Source organism: Trachurus japonicus, chromosome 22, assembly GCF_045865225.1.
Source record: "Trachurus japonicus isolate A0001 chromosome 22, Traja_1.0".
NCBI classification, from domain to species: domain Eukaryota; kingdom Metazoa; phylum Chordata; class Actinopteri; order Carangiformes; family Carangidae; genus Trachurus; species Trachurus japonicus.
The window spans coordinates 17,258,632-17,279,991 of record NC_140928.1 but is presented as its reverse complement, the minus strand read 5'-3'; the positions used below and the strand labels follow the sequence as shown (position 1 = coordinate 17,279,991).

The window sequence follows — 21,360 nt, the reverse complement described above, 5'->3', positions numbered from 1 at the left end:
CTGTGTGAAAAACCCCTCCGGTTGTGAAACTTGAGCTAACGTAGAGTTAAAACAGAGCATGACCGTATTATTCTACTCACCTCTAAGCACCTGAGCCCCAGAGGCTCGGTGTGATATGTGTGTGTGCTGCGTGCCTGTGTGTCTGCTCAGCAGTGCGTGCACTCCAGAGGGGCTGGGAGGAGATGAGAGACGAGACAGGAGAATGCAGGAGACACTGGGCTGAGCTGTCCCCCTCGTTTCATCCCCGCATGCAGTGTGACTTCTGCTTTATGGTATGTGGCTGTATTAAACCACAGAGCAATAATCTGGTGTCAAGTGGTGCAGAGACCAGTGACATCAGTCATGGTACTCCCGTGCTGTACTGTATCTGTGAGCCTGAGCAGCATGTAGGCAGCTGCTTTAAATTACTGTCACTGAACGTAAATACTTTCTCTGAACATAGTGAAGTACATCAACCACCTAGCATCATGTACTGAGAACTGTCAGGTACTGTGAGCTTGTATCTTTCTGTAATCAGAGGTCTGGATTTGTAAACTTTTGCCAATTTTTAGTTCTTGTGCGGCTCCTGATTACACTAATGATTTAGGAGTTTTTGCATCTTTTGTTGAATGTAAACATAATCACGTATAATGTAGAAACATTGTAATTTCCAACCTTATTCTCTGGATTAGATGCAGTGCCACGGAACAAATAGCACTGTTGGATCAATTCACTTTTTGGAAGTTGCCTTGGAATAAAAGATTTTTTTCCCCCCTTCATCTTCTTTACTTTCCAGCCTTTATATCCACCTGTGAGCTGCACAGTGCAGCCATAGTCCTTTAAATGTGGACAGTGGAACAACCCTGTCAGTAGTTAAGGGAACAAAAATAGTTTCTCATTCACTTTCCTGCCTCCAGATTTTCACAGCTGGTCCTGCATTTCAAAGCACTTGGCCAGAAATCTCTTTTCTAACCTTCAGGCAACTTTGGAATGAAGGCCACATCTTCACAGTGTTTGCCGCAGTTTCATTTTACATCTTTAATTTGGCGAGCTGAAAGTGAATTGACCGCAATTGTTGCTGCCCGGTCTGCTACTTATCGCAATTGCAAGGGTAAATTGCTAGGAGGCAGAGTGCAGGAAATGGGTTAAGGGTGAGCAGATGCAAGGGCTGATGGAAAATGAGCCATAGTGAGGCAAATGCTCATCGCCTTTCACCAGGAGGAGAATGAAGGAATCTGTCCGAGGAGGTTAAGGAATAACTGCCATTCCTTACTATCTGAGGAGTGAATCTCCAGTGGGTAAGATTAAACAGGAGCTGACTGAGGCTTCCAAAGCAGGTGCCCATTCACACACACTTACACACACACACACACACACACACACACATACACTGTATATAAACAGGCATAAAGCATACAGGTGAAGTGATGCTTGAACTCACAGAATTTACCTGAATGTGTCCTCCTCTGGCCATCTGGCTCTTTCTGGTCCAGCTGCATGCCACTGTGATGTTTACAGAGAGAGCCCTCCAGATGTTCCTTCAGTTACCTGTGAAGGTGAGCAGAGCTATTAATGCTTGAGTTTACTCTAAAAGCTACAATACCAAGTCAAATATTTAAAGTCAGGCTTATTATCCTGACCAGCTTTTCAGTGTGGAAGTTCAATCAAACGGTTTGACCAACTGCACCACTGCTATAATGATCTGATGAGAAAGCAATTGTAAAGGCCATGAAACTCCACGCTTGGTAGAGTCTCTTTGCTTTTCTTACATCTGTGTAAATGTTGGTCTTGAAGTGGCCCGTTTCATTTAAAGACAACAAAGGAGTGTTATCAATCATGCTTTGGAAATGATTTATTCAAGTAAGGAGGTGGAGAATACCACTCATATCTGTTTGTTTAAAATGAAGCTACAACCACAGTTCACTTCTTAGCATAACAGGCAAACAGCTAGCTGGACATTGTCCTTAAAGCAGAAGTAAGCGATCCGGTCGTTTTGGCTAATGCTGCGTTCCAGGCAGGCTTTTGAAACCGTAAATTACAGCTTCAAGTCACAACTTAAGACTTTGTAGCGTTCCAGGCAACCCACTCGTGTTTTTCTTCCGACCCGTGAACTCGTACCAGATCGAACTGGTACGACTTCACAGGTCGGAAAACCACGAGTTACGGGTTGCCTTGAACGCACCATAACATCTTGTCAGCCGATGGAGTTAGCAGCCCCCGCCCTCGTCATGGATCTATTGGTCCTCGTCCCTACGTCACCACATTCAGGCGCATCCCTTGGCTGCACACACAGCCCTTCATGCCGTTCTCTCTCCTCATTGGATAAAACTTGTAGGATACGAGAAAAGTTTTCTCCTCGGCTCAGAGCAGAGCAGAGTGACTGACAGACCCGTGTTTCGGTCCAAACACTCTATGTAAGTGATTGCTGTCAGAAGATATAACTATTTAAGACTTGTATTAACACAAAAATATCGCTTACTTCTGCTTTAAGATCACTAATAATCAGGTATCTTATAGGTTTAGTAAATAAACAAACTGCTGTTTTGAGTTGGTACCTCAGTAGCCAGGTAGATTACTTTATCTGTACTTCATTTGTGACTTTAAATTTGGTTTGCAGTAAAAGGTTTAAGAGGTTAACTGTAGTGGTGGTAACGGGTAAGTTGTCTCATGATGTTTAATGTTTCTCCCTGTTTCTGGTCTTAATGCTGAACCAACTCCTAGCCATGGCCTCATATGGATAGAAACGAGAGTGCTTTGCTTCTCCTTGTGTAAGATTACTCTTGGCAAGAAAACATATATTTCCCCAAATGTCAGTCTATTTATTTGGTGAATAATATCATGGAAATCAAAGATATAAGTCTGTAGTGAAATAAATGTAGGCCTACCTGTTTATACCCAGACACAGGTGTATGTTTACTGAGTATATAAAGACATAGCGTTGTCTCATGCAGTCAAAACTGAGGGCCGGATCTGGTTTTGTTGCATTAGAGATCATTTTGACAGAACTCTTTGAATTAAGGCACCAGGTAATGCTGAGATTTTGACAACCCCTATATTCTTTAGCTGTTTTTCATTGTCTTTGTATTTGAAGAATGATTGCCATGCATAATAGGACTTGTCTGAATGGGTTTGCTGCTGTTTGGTGAAGGATCATGTGTTACAATGAGCCAGACTGAAATGAAACAATGGTTCTGCAGTCTGGGCTGACAGACAGAGCGATGTGTTTCAGCACAGCAAAGACCTGCAGAGCATGAGAACAGAGCAACAAAGGCACAAATGTCAATGTGCAAGGAACACAAGTGCAACAAGAAGTGTATCCACTGAGAATTAATCAGTTTGACTTGTTAATTTAGGGCGAGCTGTTCGTGTGTGTGATTCTGAGTATGTATGTTTGTTTTACGCTTTGTCGGGGGCCCGCACCGCTTGACTCCATATGTCATGGTGAAGTGAGACATGCACGATCCGGGCAGACTGCACTCCATTACTGACTCTGATTCAGTGTATTGGAAAAACATAGTTGTTGAGATAAATTTTCGAGACGGTACATAGACACTGAAGAGCACTGAGTTAGAGGTAATCTCCTGCTGGCTCCATAAAACGCACTCAATTGACAGCAGGCCTTGTGGTAGCAGACAAATCGCCTGGCTTATAGCAATGTGCTGAAAGAACATGCCAGCGCTGTGTGTCCATGCCAAGATGGATATGCAGACAGCAAACTCCAGGCTGTTTGGGCGTGGCTCCCTTGCTCATAGCAAACAGTGGATCAGTCGAGTATGGTGCCTAAGTTGGACTTGACATCGCCATTGTTTGTTTTCCTCTTTGGCAGATGTAAATGGAGCTTCTACTTCTCACCTGCCAGTTCAGGGGGCTGCCAGCGTTTGGCAATATTTACTCTGAAAGTGCATTGACTGTGGCCCGGAGAAGCAGGTTTATAAAATCTGTGATAAATGTTTACATGGAACGAGCAAAGCCTTTTTTGAACAGCTATTGTCAAAGCGCCAGGAGCAAGGCACTTAGAGTTTGTTTTTGTAGGAACTGTAATTTTTTTCCTTCTTACATTAAGTGAAATAAACTAAAGGAAGACAGATAATACACTTGCATGCAGTTTCAAGGTCTTGTGGTAGAAGACAAAATGCCTAATCATGACTTACAGGGTTGGGTGAGCTAGCTATAATTTCTCAATATTAATAAGAATATTGCTGTAAATTACAATAGAGGAAATTAAGCATTAAGCATCATTGACAAAATATTTAAAGTAATGTTTTGCTCTTGTGTAAAAAACTTCCATTAACACATTTTTTTGGGAGCTTGGGGGGGCGGCACAATCACTGCAATATTATCACCTCAGAAGTTGTAACAGTGAATATGAACAGTTGTTAATTTATACATCATGCAGACATGTAACAAGTCATATTAGTATTCATCCAAAACAGTAAAGCTGTAAGCTGTAAAACCAGAAAAAAAAGCTGTGATATTCTAATATTACCCTGCTGATCTGAAGAAACCTTCAAGTTGGGTTACACATTTCATCCATTGTTAATACAAGAATAGTGATCACAGCAGCTTTTACAACAAATTTTGTAAGATTTAGTAGAACTTGTAATTCTTGTATCTTGAGGTCAGTTCTCTTATGTGTATCGTCAAAGGCAGGAGATACAATCTAGTTAACAGACCTGTGTGCTTGTTTTATTTTTCTGCAGTTATAAAAGTACTTAAAAGTACATTTCTGTTTAAAACCTCTGAATATTTCTTGAAAACTGGATCATTCAGAGAAGTTTCTCAGGGGCCAACAGTGGTAAACTGTGCTTTCATGTCATATCTCTATACTTGTGCCTGGGTGACAGTGTGCGTGCATCTCTGTGTGATCCTATTTGTGTTTGTGCACTAGTAGATGGATTGTGATGGGTTGTGTTGTGATTGGTAGATGGGTTGTGTTAACCCGTCCTACTGGGCAGCCCGGCTCTGCACTGGGGCGATCCTTTATTGTCAGGAGCTCATTCAGATACGAATATAGTGCTCCATAAATCCTGCAGCAGTGTGAAAATGCCAGTCAAAGTTCACGCTGCTCATGTTCATTTCATGCTTGAGCGTCCACCTCTGTGAGCGAAGATGAGTGTGTGTATTGATGATGTGTGAATGTGCGTGTAAGTACTAGTGGAAAAGAAAGAGATGAAGCACTTTCAGTGTCTCTCCATCCTTTCCACTTTGCCGCAGAAGTCATCCATCTTTCTGAACTTAACTGCTACCAATTTATGATTGCATTATTACAGACAGTGTTTTATCTTCATCTTCCAGCACACGGGCCTGGTGGTGGTCTGGTTAATGGAGAAGGTGATGGAGAAGGTGACTGGCCAGTGCCATTACTGTGGTACTTGGTGGGCTTAGCTTTAGGGTGAATATAATGAAAATGTGATCTCTCTTTAGCTCTGATTTGAGCCTTACTGGCTTATGTGCTGATGGTTATGTGCTCATATGAAGGTCTCACTGATCATACTACTAAACTACTGTATATTACACTACACTCTATTATGAGCTTAATTATGTCCCTGTGTCATTATATCATCCAATCATAGACCAGAAACATCAGATTTGCACCAAGTGTGTCCCCCTCTGACAGAAGCAAGAGGTAGAAAGTCTGTGTTTCAGCGTTTGTATTTCTTTCATTATTGAATGACTTGACTTAGCAATTTGCCTGCTGACATTTTAAAGGAACTAGCGTAGCAAAGCATTCCACAAAATGGCAGGAAGTTGCTTTTATTTCCATGGAAAAGCGCGTGTCTGGATTTCTCAATAGGTGGAACTCTGAAAAGGTCAACCTCGGCTGTATGGATTTTCATAATGGATTTTCACCAGAAAAAGTCAATCAACACACTGTAGCAGTGTTTCTTGTCTATGATTGGCAAAAACCCTTTTCCCCCCACAGACTCGAACACATTTGAGAAAATGTCTGAGTCGTTTCCAAAGACTCAAAGGCCAAAATAATTAGTGTTTCTGTAAGTGCATCAGAAAAACTTCAATTTTTTTTCAATCCATTTTGGTAACAATATTGTTAGACCTGCTTCCAAAGACAGCTTTTTCTATTTTCTGTCCTATCCCATGATTTGTACAGATGTGCAGCAAAAGAGTGAGAGAGAGGTGAGAGAGCAGCAACGTAACTGCTCACACCTCACACCAAAAATCTCCCTGCAAAAAGTGTTATGTTCTGAACTTTGACAAACAGCACAGAACCATCCGCTGGGTATACGCACGCAGGGTTGCGGGAGGGGAGCTGGAGCCAATCCCAGCTGATGGAGGATGATGGCGGGCAAACACCCTGGATGGGTCAGAAACAATGCACACATGACATGACATTAGACTCACCAATCAGGCCAGTGTGGAGAGACCCCACACTGGCCCAGGGGAGAACAACAGCACTGAACCACCGTTGCTGCACACGAAAAAAGCACTCCCCTTTGCACACGTTATTAATGTTCACATGTGTGGTGTTATTGTAAACACGTGTACTTTGGAGGTCACAGGCGTTCGGAAAAATAAAATTAGGATAATCAGATTTACATTCAGATCAGCAGAAACGCGCGGTTGTGAGAAACGATGCCATCTTGAGCTCAACATTACTCCCAGAGGATGGAGTAAACCTTCCCCCGTCTCTCTCCCATGTACCTACTCCCATTAATAGATCCGTCCTTTATGCTTCCCCTCTTGTTACTGCCGCTCTATTTTATGATGTCACTCTCTCTGCTGAAGAGCTCTGGGCTGTTTTATCTCCTTCGTGTGTGTCAGGCACTTAAACTTAAACCTCTCTGTTTACGAGTCCCAAACTGCCTCTCCATCCTCTGCGTTTGCTGCTCACTATCAGTTCAGCACCGGCCCTATAAAAGCCGAGCCATCCTCGCTGTTCTGGGAAAACCCGCTGTTGGGCCTCACAGCGCAGAGACCCCCAGCTAAGCGCTAACTCCCATGCTGAGTGTGAGAAACAAGCCTGTCAGAGTGTGTGTGGACAAGTGCGTGCATATACTCTGTGCATATACTATTTATTATACACACACATACACAGGTTTATTATACCATTACGCGTTGATGCACTCTCGGTTGAACTTTTTAGTTTTCTGCGATGAGCAGCCTCACATCCTAATTGCTGCTCCCCGGCCTAATTGAACGTGGTTATGTTGCTTTTCCATTTCACTTTCGTTGGGAGCCGCTTTCAGTGAGCATTTTGTTCCTATGTGCTGATGTGTTTTTTTTTCTGAAATTGTCGTCATTAATGCGATGTGTTTTAGGTATTTGTTTGCCGCTGGCTGTTTGGCAGCGGCTTCACCCCTGATGCTCCTCTCTGTGAGATTGTGAGCTGCTGTTTACTGCTCTAAATTTATGCACCAAACAAAAACATAGCTGGAATGCCTTTGAACGTGTCTGTGCAACACGGAAATACTCACCTCCCTCCGATGCCCGGTGAAAAAGGAAGGGAAGCTCTCGGGGAGCACACCTGCGTCTTTGGCCTTGGTGAATTCCTGCACAGCTTTACTGCTGTTCTGAGCAGAAGTGGACGCTGCTGTCGTGTTTCAGTCCTCTGACCCTTTGCTGCCCCCCCACCCCCGTCGCCCTTTATGTCCTTCAAGAGCCAAAACTTACAAAACCAGGGTCATCCTGTGATGTCCACTGCAAGTCCAGACAGCAAGCAGGCCGTAAAACTATTATGGAGTAAAGCTTAAATGTGTGGTTTTATTTACACACAATGTTTTACAGGTTGTGTCGGCTTCTGGTTTGACGTTAGAGCGTTGTGTTGGTTTCCAGGGGGAGGCCTTAGTCACATGACCTTTGGCTCGAGTTCAGCTGTTTTCGAGATAATACAACTTTAAATGGTCTTGTAAATATAATTTGAAAACCAAAATCCTTACCAGATTTTCTCCTCTTTTTCTCTTTTTCATATGCTGCTCCTGACCTCGCTGCACCTGATTCCACACGCAGGTAAACACACTCCTGCTCATATGAATTCACTTTCTGTCACTATGTCCTTCCTTTTTTGTGTGTGAGCATTTCTCCAGAAACATTTTAACTGCTGTCACATGGTCATTGCCACATCCACGTAGCGAGGAGCTCTGTCCGTCCTTTGACACCTCGGCCTGCCCTCGTCCTTGTCCTCCCACGCTGGGTGTTTATGTCTCCGTCTCTTTGTGAGCGAGAGGCTGCTTCAGGCTGCAGCGTCCAATGGAGGGCTGAACCCGGGGCACACTTGAACTCCTGTAGCAGCGGTCACTGAAGACCGCATTTGAACTGCATTTGACCTGTTAACGTGTATCTGTGTGTTTCCATCTCTTCTCACACACATGCATGTGCACAATATATCTAGATATACTGTATATATTTGGTGTCTGTATTTGCCAGAGCTTAGTTTCAGCAAAAGCAGTCCAGAGAATGATTCCTGTTAGAGTTGTTAAGTTATAGAGCGTGCTGTAAAAGCCCTACAGTAGCCATTGAAAGTCATGGCGGTGCTGCGGGGATGGAGGGCTGGACTCTCCTGCAGCAGCTGAACAATGCTTAATTAGCTCATAAACAAAGGCTAGTGGGGGATCAGAGAGGGCAATCAAAGTGTCCCGCTCCTTTGTAGCTTCTCTCGCCGTCAACAAAGCCTCTCTAATGGCCCCGTCACTCCACTTGTTGTGTCTCACCGCGGTGTGCTTCCTGACAACATAAAAGGCTCACATTCCAAAAAGAGACTCGAACCAGAGACGCAGCCCATCCACACCTCCCTCGGCCTTCAAAGCCGACCACCACCACCACCCCCACCCCCACTTCTGATGCCAGCACCGCTCCCCACCCCACCCCACCCCACCCCGCCCTGCATTTCCTCTCTCTCTCTCTCTGCCAGATATTGACATTGCTCCCCCCCCCGCTCACCTCCCCTGGTGTGTGTTTGGGTGCCCGTGGCGACCACCCCAGCTTTCATCTCCCCCCCCCCCACTCTTTTCGGGGCCTGTGTCTGTGACTTTCGTGGTCTGTTTTATTGCGTTCCTTTGTGCGACGCTGTGCTGGCACGCTGCTGAGAGCCTCGGAGGAACTGCTCCTCTCACAGAAAACTGTGCCAGTGTCGGGAAAGGTTATTCAAGCTTGGCATGAAGACAGGTGTGTGCGTGTGCGTGTGTGTGCTTTGTGCGGGCGTGTCAGGTGTGTCCGCGCGCCTGTGCGTCACAGTGGCTTGGTGTCCATGTTTGTTCAAGTGGGCTAGCGTGTTATTTTTTTTGGGATGTTTGGACACGAGGCCCTCTAAAGAAAACAGACGTCCACTCCACTGCCACACGAGGACAGAACCGGCAGCAGGTCGGAGGCAATCTCTGCTTGTTTGTGCGACTGTGTTATCATCTCCTGTTTCCTGTCAAAACAGGAAAAGACAGGGGCGAAAATGGAGGCTAGGAAAGTGCTGCCTTGATGTGTGTTGGCTGGAGGTCCAGCTCTGCCTGACAGTGACCCTCCCGGCCAGGAAAAACAGACCCGTTCAGGGCGTAACCCGCAGCGGGATCCTTCGTGGTGTTATTTTTATCACTTTCACAAAGCACAGCGAGGGATGCTTTTCCCAGCTGTTGACACAGGTCTGGGTCATTTTTGTCTCCAAAACAGTGCGGCAGAGGAGAGAGAGGAGGACGTCCCATCTGCCTGCGTCCCCTCTGGCTGGCAGCCCCGCATGATTGTGGTCTCTGTTTAGGAAGGGAAATCCTTTTTGACATTTTGTTAATCATGAAAGCGAGACACTCCTTTTCTTTGGATGATCCCTGGACCTCCATCACAATACCTTTTCCGTCAGGCTGGACTTGTCATGTGATTTTATCCATCCATCATGCATATTTGTTAATTCTTTGCAACAGGATGGCAGGCACACACACACACACACACACACACACACACACAGCAGGCCTTTTATGGGGGTGCAACAGCAGCCACATTCCAGACGGTAGAGTCAGCTATCGGTGTGGTTCAGGCAGTGGATCACAGCTGATGGCATGGCAGGTAGAAGCCCCGGCGTCTGTGATAGGGATAAATGAGAAGGCACGGACAAAACTGCACAAACAGCTGATTAGGGAGGCAGCTAATTATTGACTGGTGAAAAATGATAACCATCTCCTGCTTTGCTCTGCTCAATGAGTCACTGTGTAAAACTGAGAGTTGCTCGTGTGGAATTCCGGGAGTTTGACGGCAGAGCTTGTTTGGCTTTTTATACGGTCTCTAAAAAAGAAAGAGCTGCTTGCACAAGAATGCTATTGTTAGATTGTCCAGATTGCACTGAGCAGGCGTTTTTTCTAACCATTTGTAGTGCACACTGAGGCCTGAGTAACCACAACTTTTATTTATGTTACACAAAGAGCAACAGACCACCACCAAATGAGGTTTTTGACCTCCTCGGGGCTGAGACTGGTCTAATATCTGATATTTGATGAGTAACTGAAGATGAGACCAGGGAGGTAAATATCAGCGATGGCTCCTTCAGCACGCAAAGTCCGGACCAGAAGCAGTGGTCTGCGATCTTTTTCCGTGACCCAGATTAAGATGTGGCGTGCGCTCGCCGACTGGGGTTGATGTCATCAGCGGGGAGGTCGGAGTTCATTTGTCTTTCCTGACAGACCTTCAGGTGGTGTTCCAGTGCTCTGGCACAAGGCCACGCCGATGGTGACCTCCATGAGCCGCGCAATTAGTTACCCTTTGACCCCACAATCCCACAATAAAACCTTGAGCACGGACCGGGCATGCTTCTGCATCCCAAGACTGATTTCACCTATCACTGTGTGTGTGTGTGTGTGTGTGTGCGCAGCATAAAAAGGCACTGATGTAGCATGTGATTCAATCTGACATGATGTAATATCTCCAAAGTCCTTTGTGTTGTTTCAAATGAACAGAGCAAGGAGATTGGAGCCATGCATACAAATTTGCAGATGCATCCTAATGATATATCTGGCTACTTTCCATTCTCCACTCATAAATGTATGAAAGATCCATTAGTATAATGCAGGCTGTATAGCTTTTTAACTGACTGTTGTTATTTAACCGGCCTTAACTGTGTGTTTATTGTACTCCTAAGTGCAGTTAAAGCTCATTACTCAGGGTTTATGCGGAAAGACAGACTCAGATGAATGCCGTCATATCCTTGAGCCAAAATATAAATCTCATTGCAGTCTCTAGCTTTCTACTTTCACTTTGTTTGACATGTTCTGTCTTTGCCTTGGCTCTGAACAAGCAATTTAGCTGTGAAACCTGCAGATTCCGTCGATTTCTTTTGCAGTTGCATGTTATTCCATCAAGCTGAATCCCCTCAGCTCTAACTGAGCTGTGCCGTGTTGTGACATTTCATGTGAGCAGACAGTAGCCCCCGAAGAATGTGAAGAGGCACAATTCAAGATGAGAACTCAGAGCTCAACAAAGCTGCCAGCCGCTGCAAGGTTATCTCTTCATTTTCCCGGAGTGAAGTGACAGCATCATTGTCCTTGTCCTCCTCATGTCGATGTCCCTGGCGTGAGAATGGAGTCGGTTTTGTAACTTGTTTCCTGTTTTGCGATTGGCTGTGCAGAGAAAAGGCTTGATCGACAGCCATCATCAGTTACCTCCTGTCTCTCGCTGATTTGTCCGACCTCTCAGTCATGTAGAGGCTCGTTCAGCCAGGTGGATGACTTACAAAGCCTCCACTAATTAGTCTGCTTTCTCCTGTGTCTGCTGGAATGTGTTTGACCATTACTTCCAGCTGCAGGAAAACAATATCGATCTGCCAGGCTGTCAGTTGGCCAGCGTGTTGGTCCACTACTTTAGTCTTTAGTTAACTGTCTCAACTCCTGGAAGGACTGAAACTTTGTGCAGTTATTCCCACAGGGTGAATCCTGAGAGGTGGCAACAGGGAAAAACAGGGGTAACAGGGGCCATAAAACACCAGGGATCCCTGAATGGTTCAGTGTGAATGAAAATAATATGGATCATATGCTATGGCCACAGTCACCAGATCTCAAACCAGTCAAACTCAAACACCTATGGATTTTGGACCATCATATGTTAGACATCACTCTCTATCACCACCATCAAAACAAAATACTGAACCTGAATGTTTAACCAAGGTACTTAATGCTGAGTTTTCCTTCAATTTGTCATGTTAATTATTCAACAAGTATTGAATGAATTCAGGCACCACTAGAAACTGGCTGGTGTTTGGTTTATGACCACACACCTGCAAGTAATAATACTCCCACATAAATAACAAATATTAGTGTGTTAACGCTCTAAGGTGGCAAACATGGCACATGTTGAGCATTGTATTATGAGCATGGCACAGTTAGCATTTAGCTCAAACTGTTGCCTCACAGAGCTGCTAGCATGGCTAACAGAGATGTGTTTTATTGAACTTTAATGCAACATTATGAAATACAGCAGAATGATAAAATAAACTATATTTTTCACATGAGCTATCAAAGTGAAAAGTGAATGTTATTAGGCTACTATATTAAATATAATGTACTTAAAAAAACAACAACAATCTGGCTTCGATCCCAACCAATCCTCACTGGCCAATTTGAATATTAAGTAAAATGGTTGTGGTTGCTTTTGTGTTGTGGGCCACAAGGCCATTCGCATGCTATTGTTCCTAAAAGACAAAGTAGCAAAATGTGCATGTGAAAAAATTTTGATAAGCCAAGCATTTTGTAGGAGAGTGAATGAAAATCCTTCAGACTCACTAAGTGGATTAGTGTGCGCCATTCTCCACCGAGATGGTTCAGCCTACTTCCTTATCTCACCGAGATTCGATAGAATGTGTCTAGACGTCTCAATTAGCAGGGAAAAAAAAAATGTAGCTGGTTACTGGTTAGTGCTTATCTCAGTTTGTTTTTCTATCATTGCTCTCACCAGCTTTCAATGTAGGTCTCATAAACAGACAACAGTTTTCCATTAATACAACCCTCCCTGGCTAAAAGCCCTGGGCTGATGTTTAAATGTCTATTATTAGTGATAATTGTGTTCTCTGAGAAGTCATTGGCATGGTAATGACATCTTTCATGATAAATTAGTATTCCCCCCTCTCTCTGCTGCACCTACACTAGGCTGTTGCACCAGACTGATTCAGACGCTCACAACTCCGCTGCTCCATTGTTCTGCCGACACGCAGCAGCTTTGTGAGACACAAAGCGTGTCAGTCTCTGAGATAATGCTCTGCAGACTGGGAGTGGATGGGACAGAGACGCTCCACACAGCTCACCTTGACTCAGGGTGATTCCTGCCCCGGTGTACAGGAAGGGGGGGGGGGGGCAAACCTTTAGCTCGTTCTATAGTATACTGAATACTGTGCCGCTAATCGGTTATCCTGTTGCTCTCATCCCCACTGGCACGTGGGCCGATAAGTGAAAATTGAGATATCTGCCAAATATTAAAGTTGTCATGCTCCACAATAACCATTTACTGTGCCTCATTATCCATTGTGCCTTCTCCTCATGTACTGAATCTATAGAGTCCCTCCATGTTGAGAGAGTGAACGAGTGAGCGAGTAGGAGAGAGAGTCTCTCAGGCAGCAACAGAAAACTTGAATATTTATCCATATGGCAGCTTGCCAGTATAATTACTGTCCTGTCCATTCAGAAGGGAAAAGTGGAGGGAAATAATTGTTGTAGGATACTCAACATTTCACCTTGTCATCACTTTTATACCACTTTGTTTTCATGACTTGGAGTAGGTGTAGCTTTGTATTTTGTGTCTGGGATAAAATATTTCAATAAACACATAAAATGAGGCAAATCTGGACCCTGTAGATCCATATGTTGCTTTATGACTCTGCTGCGCCGCTTGAAAAACAATTTAAATGTTGATCTAGAAATGATGAATCCTAATCATGTTGTTGTTGTATGGAGAGATTATTTTCCACTATGGGATCTGGAGGATGTTGATGAAGACAACACATGCAATTACTTGTGTTTGAGCATGAGTAACTCGCTTTGCATTTTCCTTTGATAATTATCCATTTGTGTGTACATTTGCGTGGCACACTTTGCTTTCCATGTGACTGAGGGAATCCTGCGATGGAAAAGAGTTGTCTTCAGCCTTAGCGGCAGTTTGTTTTCTCTCTGCAGAGAGAGAAACTGCAGAAAACCAGCGGCGCTCTGTTTCTCGGTCATAAATGTAGAACAAACTACAGCGAATGCAGCTCTCCCAGTGTGACAGTTCAGACGGAGTACAGGCAGGTGGCTGTCATCATTGCACATAGGCTGGAAAAATGGGTTTGAATGCAAGTGAAGAAGTGGTTTGGGCTGTTGGACGGAACTATTGTATCAGGATTCGCTATTCTGCAGTGAGTGTTTTAGAGTGGGCTCTTGGACAGAAATAGATCTCTCAATGGGCTCCAGTGGAGAGTTGGGAGGACCGAATAATGTTTCAGTTTCACACTGCACATTAATGAGGACTTGCAAATGCATGGAATAGAGTTACTGTTTTAATTCTGGTCACAAATACAAGGTTTCAGCTTAGAAAGGAGTTACTGATATAAATGTGTAAAAAAGCAAAGGAAAGACAAACATCTGTCTGTTAGCTGTGTGCTCTGAGAGTGTGTCAGGTGATTTTTTAATCCTCTTCACTGCTCTTCAGCCCTCCTTCCCTCACCCCACCTCTCCCTGCCTCCTTCTGTCCTTGCTTTCACCTGCAGTTTACAGCAACACCTGGCTCCTGCCTTCCCAGCTTGCCTGTTGAATTTTTCATTATGTACTCATTTTGGTTCGCTTCCACAACCCGGCCTAGTTGGGAGAAAAAGAGGAACTACCCCGAGAGCCTCTTGCAGCCAAAAATCAGCCATTCTAATTAGAAGTGCACAATTGCTGGCGCAAGTGTACATAAACACAATCCATCGCGTCCCCAGTGAGGACAGCAGAGCAAGCAGCCGTGCTGCTGCCCGACTTGCTCCACAGCAGCCATGGGCAGGGAAGTGGAAAATATTTGAAGAGGAGAAAACATAGTTTCATCCCTCTAGTTTATCTATGCAGCTGAGCATTACTTTTGTTTCACTAATGAGAAAACTTTGGAGAGGCGGCTTAGTTTGCTCTCTCTGTGTGGTTTGTTTTATCTCTCAAATCAGCCTCCTATTGAGCTGAAGCACTGATCGTTCACCACCACATGACTAATGAAGCTGTCTTGTTAAAGTCTCTCACTCTTCCACTGGCGAGTCCTGGCTGGACCTCCCAACACCCTGACCCCACGGCCAAAGCCGATGAAAGCTTGATAGATCTGGGGCTGAGACGGCGATGGCAGCCTCAGTCGACAGAGGAGAGAGGGAGGGAGAGAGACAGAGAGGATGAGAGAGAGAGAGAGAGAGAGAGGGTGAAGGAGAAGTTGGAAAGGGGGTTGAGGGAGAATGAAGTCTGTCCAAACAGACTGAAAGGGGCTTGTTTTCTTTATGTGCGTGAGTGAACAGGAAAAGGTAATTAACTGGCCAAGTGGCGAAAGACGGGAGTGATGGATGGGTGTGGTGTAAAGAGACAGTCACACACACACACACACACACACACATACAAACATACAAGTGTTTCACCCATTTATCGCTCTAAGCCTGGCTTAGTGGACCTTTTTATGTAATCACATTTTTCTACAAACATGTATGTGTGAGTGAGTGTCAGTCGTCCTGCAGGGAGAGCAGCTAACAGCGCTCACACACTGATAGATGGGTCGACCATATGGAGCGGTGACACATCATTATATGAGGTCATTAATGGTTTCAGGGTGGTTTGGCAAAGACTCATGAGTGATTACAACTGACTCTATCTATGTTTAACCTGAGGGTCAGCAGGATCTATGGCCATTTTATTTTTGATGGACAGTGACATCTGTTTTTATGGATGACAAGAGAAGCTGTCAGCTGAAGTGTGGCGTAAAAACCAGCTGTATCACAGAGCTCAGAAACCCAAAACACAGATATGTCACAGCAGATCTTATCACGGAAAAAAGGTCACGACTGTATTTGAGAGTATTTCCCTGCTGCAGACTGTGTTTGCTGGACCCTGTAATCGTTCATCAGAGGATGCGTGGCGGTGATATTCTGGACAGGTGGTGCTATCATGTGTTGGAAATGTCACTAAGAGGTAAAGCCTATTTGCATTTTCTGTCAGCAGTTCACTGACAGTTAAAGGGAGGAAAGGGCTAAATCACACAGGGCAGACAGACCGACATCTGTCTCTGTGAGCTCCTGGTGAGCAGATGCGTGTCGCAGAGTGACTTGGCCGCTCATTCAAGGGAATACTGATGCAAACATCTGATGCGCTCCTTTAAACAAGGTAATCGTCTGTTTGATCAAGATAAAGGGAAGTTTGTTCACTGAAATGTGCTGTTGACATTGCAAGTAAGCAGTTTGTCTTAAAGATGGTTGAATTTCGGGTAATGTCGTGTTATCTCTTCTGGGAAAAATGTAATATTGCAAATAATTTTTTCCGCAGTAGAAGTTGGGGAGACATAACATTGATAATTCAGTGCTGTTTGTTAGTGTTTTGCCTCCGTTCAACCATCAGGTTTGCTTTGCAATTTACAGAGGTTGGTGAGTTTAAAATACACAAACTCACAGGAGGGTCAGAGCGGTGAGACAGCAGCGCAGGCAAAGAATTGATTTTTGCAAGCGTATCTCTCACTAAAGCTTCTCCTCAGATGGCGGGATAAGAGTCTAAACTCAGCCTCAAATTTCACATGAGATGTAGCAAACACGTTTTTTTGCTGTTTGCTGGAATCTCGCTGCACTCCAATAATAAAAACTAAAAAAAACCTCAAATTTTGACAGAAAAATTAAGCATCCAGAGTTTATTCCGCAGCCATGGGGCATGAATGAATTTGCTTCTGTGGAGGCAGTACCATCAGCTAGGTAATGACAGTGTTGCTTGTGTTGCTGCAGATACTGTTGCTTTGTTTGTGGGGGGAAAGTCTTATTACAGGTTTGTTTAATCCTGTCAAGTCAGCAGATGGGGGCAAACATCTGTTTGATGTGATTTGGCGAGCCGTCCCCATTTTGTGTTCCATGAAAAGCGTTCCCACAGAGTTAAATAGCATGCTAGTGTGACATCCTGAGTCATTGTCTTCTCTGCCTCCGAGCAGGCAGTGGTTAAATTTAATGGTCTGTGCACGAGATCTGCTGCGGCACTAAAAGCTCTACCTGATATCTAATCAGAGGTGCAGGCCTTCCGGCTCCCCGCTTCCTTCAGGGGATCTGAGTCGACTCGGCTGGGCTCGGAGAGAGCGGGTCAAAGAGGTGGAGGTGGTGGCGGTAGTTGAGAAGGAGCAGGGGGCAGAGAGGGATTACACCGCTGGATGTGTTGCTTTTATCCTGGGAATGTAATCTGCCTTAATGCCCTGCGCTCACCCGGGGCAAGGCCAGCAGCTGTGCTCGTTTTTCTCCGACTTGGCTGTCAGAGCGAAGCCGGGCTACCTGTGGGAAAGCAGGCCTGCTGGAAGCTCTCGTCCTCACCCTGGGATCTGGACTGGGCTCCTGCGGTTTATTGGGGGGCCAATCCCTTTGAGACTTGTGGAGACGGTGTGTGGCGAGGGTCAACACTGTCTCAGGCCAAGTAAACAGAGATGGTCTCGGAAGCAGAGGAAGGGAAAGTCAGTTGAAAGGAGTTGGAAAGGCATTAGATTTGGCAGCTGCTGTGTGGTCTTGATTTTTTACAAGAAATGCAGTCATAGGAAGTACTCAAGAATGGTAATGTGTAAACAGGACTGGTGCTGGTGAGAACAAAGTTTAGTGAGGACAGATATAAAACAGCGTGGTGTTGAACTGACTCATTTGGAGGAATGTTTCCATGCTGGTGGAATAATAAAACAGAAACCTGGAAGGGGAAGGAAGGAAAGGAAGACTGACTTAGCAAATTAATCTCAAAGTCAACTTTCAGAAGTTCAGCTGTGTTTGCTTGCGTTTCCGTTTAGTGGACAGTTAGCATTAACAGAGAGGAACGAGGAATAGCCGGCGAGGACTTATTGCTACAACGCTCTGCACTCAGTCTGGGCAGATTGCACAATGACTGATGTTAGAAATAAGAAAATAAATCACGGTGGGCAGATTGCCACAGAGCGCTGGCAGGAGCAGACAGATATGAGCTGACAAGCTGCAGGCTACAGTGTGTCAGAAGTTTTCACTTTATTTTATCTCATCACGGATGCACATCGATAGAGCTTTGCTTCATTTCTCTCACTGTCACTGCCGTAGCAAGTCATGGGCGAGCTTTTATGTCTGGGAAAATATCAGTTAGGCTCCAAATATATGGCTTTCCCAGAGTATTTTACTTTCAATGGAGCGTGCCTAAAAGTCCCCCTGCTAGCGAGGGGCCTCATGCATTTCAAATCACTATGACCTTCCCTTGATTTGAGTCAGCTTTCTCTATCTGCGCCACATCAGAAGCCGAACGCGGAAATAGTCAGATGGCGCTTTCGCTTTGTCCGCTTCAGAGAGAGAAGCCGTGTGGACGAGAGGAGGTAAATCAGGTGTGATTTGGGGAAAGAATCTAAAGTGCGACTTTGCTCCGGTTCTGTTCGCGCCCAAAGGAGGAGGGAGAGAGAAATAATGCACATCTCTCTCCCCTGTCCCCTCATCCATAAGTGGTTACGGCTGTTTCCATCAGCCTGTGGGCATGGGCTGTCTGCGATGACACTCTCCATCAACCCAAACAGACAGTCATTAGCCGGGTGGCTCTCTCTCTCTCTCTCTCTCTCTCTCTCTGTCTCTCTCTCTCCTGCTGCTGCCCTGGTTTTCATCACAGTTAGTGTGAGGGACAAAGACAAACTTGGGTCTCTAAGGGCTGTGAAGGGCTCATTCCACAGGCAGGGCTTTTTTCTCCCCAGCGTGCTGGCTGTGTACACCTCCTTTCCATAATAAGGGCATAACATCTGACTACATTTGTCCCCAGAGTTTAATAAAGATCAGCGCTGACAGGCAGTAAACCAACACAACCACCCACAAGCCTCCAGGCAAGGGCCACAACCCCGGCCTACCTCCTCCCACCTCTCCGTCTCTCTCTGTCCTCTTATCCCTGCCTGTGGATGGATAGACCTCGGGTTTGAAAACCTAAACCATCTCCCACTTGTACAGAACAATGGCTGAGCAGTCACAGCCCTGAAGTAGCCCCACGCCTCCCCGCCGACGGGAATGCTTTGAACGTGCGGACTGTGTTGATGCCGTGCATTACATACTTCTCTGAAGCGCTGCTACTCTTCACACCCACTTGCACCTGTCAGTAATAGATCATATGGACAATAAAGGAAACAATATGGCTTTGCGGCTGGATGCACTCATTGCATTGTGCCTTTCGTGTTTCCCACTTTATGCTTATGCACAAGCTCTCAAGCAGTTAGCTTGGATGTGGTCATACAAGCATAAGAGGAAAGTGTTTAAGCTTGTAACTGCATGGTGACTTCTCAGCAGGCAGCTCCGCGTCAAATTGATCTATTTCTATATCCAAGCCTACACTCCCCGAACGACTTGTGAAATATCTCCCAATCTCCATGTCCTCTTTCGCCATCTCTTCTCTCCCTCTTATGGACCTTCAATTTCATCATACCCGCATCATTCCCCTTCAACATCGTCGCCATCCACATCATGAGCTCCATCATCTTCATAAGCCTGGTGGCCATGACCCTTTATTCACTCCAGTGGGCATAAAGCTTATAGACAGCTTTACAGGAGAAGCCCACACTCTCTAACCTCCAGAATCCTAACTGAATAGCAGATGGGCTCAGCTTTGTGTGTCTTTTTATTAGCTCCCCTAAATCAACACCTAACAATGCATGGAGAGAGCGAGAAAGAGAGGGGAATTGATTTCTTCCATCAACCAGTTGCCTCGAGGTGGGTAGGACAGGAGGTGGTCAGAGGGTAAAGGGTGAGGGGTGACACAAGGGCGGAGATGACTGGTTATGACTTGACTTCAATTTCCTGTCTGGGAAGCTTTGCACATGAAGCCAGACCAGACAGTATGCAGAAAATATGAGCCAGATCTGTTTCACATTTCACTCCAATTTGTCATAGACTGTTTCATCTCATTTCACCGCAAACTGTCCGGTCTTGTGTATAAAACATCCTGCGTACGCACAAGTCTGGAGACCATTCATGTGTCAGGATCGAGCTGCATTAGATATCGTTCTTTAAAGCTCCATCATAGCTCTATCACATTTCCATTATAAGCTGCTTACATTGAAATCCCTTCCCCATGTGGATATACAGTCCACTCCAGCATCAACATTCACTTGATCTACCATCAGAGGTCTCTCAGATGGATGAGATTTTCTATATTCTGAGTCTGAGTTCTTAGTAGCGCCTGCGTCCTGCCTGTTCCTGACCACGTGTAAAGAAAATGGCCATAAATCATTAACCACAACCACTTAGTTAACACCAGGTCAGTTACAGTCCAGTGCATGATTGTCCTTTAAGCACAGTGATGATATGGAGATGATGCTCATCCCTCAGGGTACATTGAGTGTGATACAGCAGCTACCGCATCCCATCCACTTTTGAGAGCAAGGGAGGGAAATTTATGCACAGAGTTAGACAATAACTGTGCATCATTTTCTGTCAGCTTGTAGGAAGGTTGTAAGATGGTACTATTAATGCTGCTGGTGTGTGCAGAGAAAAGTCAGCGTATTGAGCTGCTTTCACGAGGAGGAGATTTAGAGTCTCTAGACCTGCCTCTTCCACAGTCTCTGGATCTATCGGGTTCACTGCATTAAGTGGCACTGCATTAGTGCAGTGGATTGTTGTTTCCCCGCTGCTTCACTCCTCCTGATCACCTCCGAGCTTCCATGGAGCAAAGGCCTCATAAACATTTATGTATGGGCTGTGGGCTCCTGTCTTGGGCCACGACTCCACTGGGCAGAGGCCTTGTGCCCCTTTATGCCTCTTAAGAGACTGTCCTTTGTGTGTGTGTGTGTGTGTGTGTGTGTGACAGTGTGTGTTTGTTTGTTTCCCTAAAACATAGAAAGTTATTCTCCACCCTCACTCAGGATTTGAATAGTTCACTATAGCTGTGTGAGCCTGCGGCTGCCAGGAGGAGGTAGTTATTTTCACATTTGGTGGCTCATCATATGTTTTCATGCTGGGACACTTATCATATGTAAATTGTATAGCTTTGAGCACTAGAGTCCCCTCAGCTGTTGCTTTCTTTTGTCGTTCCTCCCAAGCAGAGATGGACACGCTGGGGAGCCCTTTCACGGACGAAATAGAAGGACACAACTCCACTGGACAACATGTCTAAAAGCAACCACAAGCTGACATTTTCTTGGTGACGCGTTCCACTTGTTATGTTTGGTGAAGAATGCCTCTGTGGGATCTTTCACTAAATCCCGCCGAGCTTTCCTTCCCCAGCAGACACTGTGAAGTGAGCACACGCCCGGTGAACCTGATCAGCAGTCTTAAGT

At 45.3% G+C, this 21,360-nt stretch overlaps 1 protein-coding gene across 1 annotated transcript in view; it reads left to right on the top strand.

The window, feature by feature from the left end:
• kif26ab (kinesin family member 26Ab) overlaps positions 1-21,360 on the top strand; it is a 67,162-nt gene that overhangs the window by 5,367 nt on the left and 40,435 nt on the right. The window lies entirely within an intron of this gene.